Raw genomic sequence first — 3,789 nt, 5'->3', positions numbered from 1 at the left:
TGGTGGTAGGACGTGTAAAATTCCATGTGTTCCACCTTGGCCAGGAAGGAAACATTCCTGTATGCTAACCCTTGTACTTACCTCCTTGAATCATCCCAACATCCTTATGCAGGAATTGCTATGACTCTCTCTTTGGGAGAAAGGAAGTGATTTGCCCAGGGTCCTGCATCTGGTAGTAGTGGGGATGTCAGGACCAAGTATCAGGGTCAGGGATACAGCATTCTATGGAGAATGCTGTCTACAGAATAGAAATTTCCATGTTTAAGTTTTTCGGCTGTCAGCATGAGAGGTGCTCCAGTGTTTGCAGGATTCCAATAATTCCAGAATAACTTAGATCTGAGGGGAAGTGGCCACCAATTAAGTGTGTCTCCTAGGCATTTGGATTACTCTAAACATTCACGTAGTCAAAGATTTATTTCTTTTATATAAAATCTGGACTGGCCAGAGGGAAAACAGAAAATAAGGGCTAGGGTGGGACACAAGGTCTTCCATGTTGATTCACCAGAGCCTCGTCCTCCCCCTGCTAACGAAGTCCATCTTCAACCCAGAAGGGGTTGTCAGCCCAGCTCTGCTGGAATTGGCTCTCCCCTCACCGGAAGTATCTACAGGTCTTGGAGCTGAGACAGGAAGTGACTCCAAGTGAGGTCAGCGTTTCTCATATTTCCTCCAAGGTGAAGGGTAGTCACAATGTAATTGTGAAAAGTAATTACAAGGATCATAACAGTACAAATCGAGAGTGAGTCTTCTGACTGCCAGGAGAGGAAACATTTTAGGATTGGCTTCCTAAGAGGAATCCATCATTTTGATTTTAGCTGTGGCGGTTAGCACAACGTTCGGTCTAATTTTAGAAACACTCTGAGACAGGAATAGGGTTGTGCTGTGTCTTTGTCAGTCAGTAACTTAAATTTTCTGAGTCTAGGATGGATACTGGCTAAAAAATTACATTCAGGGAAAGTTCTGTTTCTTCAGAATCACACCAGAATTTTCTAATGTAATGATGGTGATTCTTAACCCAAGCAGATCTGTGTATTGGTTGAAGTATCTTTGTTGATAACCACCAAACTCAGAATTGAGAGAGAAGGGAACAATGTGGTTAGGAGGAGCCACGTCTCACTTGCATCACAGAGGAGACTTGGGAGATAAAATCGGGTTCAGTATTCAGAGAAAGTGGGAAAGTCATGGAGGCAGGAACAACATATGTAAAGCCATGGGGACATGAGGAACTCGGTTGTATGGGGAGTCAGGGGAAATTTTAGTGGTGGGAACAGGAGTATATGGAATGGGGAGATCTAGAGATGCAGCCGGTTGAGAAAGGTTTGGGCATTCTTACCCTGCAATCTGCTTGCCCTCTGACACTCAGCAGAAGCAGGCTTTTACCCCAGTCCCCACGCCTTCTCTGACTGGTGGCCTGGATGCCCAACTACCTGACCTCCTTTGAGGAGTGGAAACTCACCTCCACCACCCTATGGGCTTGGAACTCTGTTAGTTTACATGGAAAAGGAGAATTAGGGTTGCGTCTGAAATTAAGCCTATAAATCCACTGACCTTAAAATAGAGAGATCATCATGGAATGTCTGAGTGGGCCCAGTGTCATCACGAGAGTTCCTAAAAGCATAAGAGAGAATCAGAGAGACGGCAACATGGGAAGGAGTCAGCCTGACATTGCCGGCTTTGAAGGTGGAGGAAGGGGCCAGGAGCCAAGGAGTGAGGCAGCCTCTGAAAGCTTTAAAAGCAAGGGAACTGACTCTTCCCTGACACCGCCCTGCTGACATCTTCATTTTAGCCTAGTGAGACCCATTTTGGGCTTCTGACCTCCAAACTCACAAAGCAAATCAACAGCTAAACACATAAATATCTCTTCGTCTCCTCAGCCAGGTTGATTCCTGAGGCCTCCTGGTGCAGTGGAAAGACTTGGGTTTTGCAGCCAAGCTGAGATGGGTTTCAGTGGTGGCTGGGCCACTTGCTTGTGAGCACATTGCTTAACCTCCATGAGCATTAGTTTACCCACCTGACAAATGGGGATAGTAATAGGCAACATTAGGCTGCAGTAGATCCAACCTCATAAAGCTGTTATATTACTGATATATGGTATATTAATTCGAGTAAAGCAGTATGATAATTGCTATCACTTGCAGGAGGCATGAGGAAATGTGGGAAGTATTAATCCTTCCAGTGGGGGCTGATAATCGTAGAAAATTTCCCATAGAAGGTCATACCCAAGCTGAACTTTAAATAGGGGTAACATACATGAAAGGCTTAGTAAAATACCTGATGTGAATTATATGCTCAGAAAGAAAAAGTAAGAGAATAAGAAATGAGGTTGGTGGGGGATCCAGGACTCCCTCCCAGCTCCCTACCGAGTCGGACGCACCTCAGTGCTAAGCCTTCTCCTCTTCCTGCTTCTCCTTCTTGCCCCATTGCTGCACACGTACTTGGTCCTGAATCCTACTGCAGGGGCACCCAGCAGGCACAGACATGACAGGAGAGGGAGAGAGGCAGAGCTGGAAAGAGGGGCTTGAGGAAGATTGATGCCGGCATTGTTGTCATGGCAACGACAGGATGGGCTTGAGGCCCCACTGCCAGGAGCAGCTCCTCCAGCTCTTCCTGGATTCCAGAGTCTTTGAGGAGAGGCAAGAGGCTCAGGTAGGGTCCCTGAGGACACAGATGGGGCCTTAGGGTGACAGCCAGTGAGAGAGGAGGCTCTGGGATCTTGGATGCTCTTCTGGCAGCACCTGCTGGAATTGCCCCAGAATTGAAAGATGGGGAAGCTGAATATTAAAGAGGAGCATGGTGAGGATACGTTTTCTAAGCACCTGCTATGTAGGTGGTACCTGGTACCTTCAGATCACTTCTAATGACTTATCTCTCTTTTCCACCATACTGTGATTTGGGAGGACAGGGAGACATCTTGGGTATATGATATGTGTCAGAGAGACCTGGGCTCAAATCCTCATTCTGCCCCTTACCAGGTGGGTGGCAATGTGTGTTATCTCCTCTCTCTGAGCCTCACTTTCTCACTTGCAAAATGGGTAACGTTTACGTTTTGTAATATTGTCTGCCTCATAGAGTGGTTGAGATTTTTGAATGATATAACTGATATAAAATGCTTCGTGTAGAGCTTGGTAAAGCGTAAATGCCCAATAAATGTTATCTGTAATACAATATTACAAAGCTGTCTAGAGAAAAGAAACTTCATATTTTGCTGGCTAAAACAAAACAAAACAAAACAAAACAAAACAAAACACTGTGTAGCTTCAGGAGGGGTGGGATCTAGTTCACTTTTTGAACCATCTGGTTTTGCCCCCTGCCTGCCTTACATTTATAGCTGAATTTTTCTGTCTCTTAGAGAGCGGAGCTCTATTGGCGGATGGAAGCACATATGTCAGTCATCAGGAGATATGGGTTAATAATAATAATAGTTCTTATTTATTGGGGACTTAACTATGTGCCAGGCTCCTTGCTAAACATTTGACAAGAGTTCACAGTAACTCTTTAAGTTAGGTGCTCTTGTTATTCCATTTCAGAAGAGAGGAACTGAGGCTTACAGAGGTTACTTACATCATCCAAGGTCGTCTAGCTGGTAAGTGGCAGAGATGGGACTTCAGTCACAGGTGGAGTTTATTGTTGAGGATGAGAGAGAGCAGATAAGGATTGGTGCTGCTGACCATGGTTCTGAAGCATTAGTGAGCGGTGGGGCTGAGCTACTCCTTAGAATGCTTGTTCATTGGTGCTCCTGTCCTGCCTCCCCTAGGAATCTGGCAGGTGAGAGAAGAGGCAGTGGGGAAGGGG

General features: G+C 45.7%; 1 long non-coding RNA gene across 1 annotated transcript; it reads right to left on the bottom strand.

Moving 5' to 3' along the window:
• Positions 1–395: 395 nt before the first annotated feature.
• LOC140690832 (uncharacterized) lies at positions 396–2,529 on the bottom strand. Its single transcript, XR_012066148.1, has 3 exons — positions 2,372–2,529; positions 1,546–1,605; positions 396–617 (listed from the first exon to the last, which is right to left on the bottom strand). It is a non-coding gene; the product is annotated as an uncharacterized lncRNA (long non-coding RNA).
• Between the last annotated feature and the right edge of the window lie 1,260 nt (positions 2,530–3,789).

This window comes from Vicugna pacos, chromosome 32, assembly GCF_048564905.1.
Source record: "Vicugna pacos chromosome 32, VicPac4, whole genome shotgun sequence".
Taxonomy (NCBI): Eukaryota; Metazoa; Chordata; class Mammalia; order Artiodactyla; family Camelidae; genus Vicugna; species Vicugna pacos.
The sequence above is the reverse complement of the archived record's forward strand: the minus strand, read 5'-3'. Positions and strand labels throughout refer to the sequence as shown.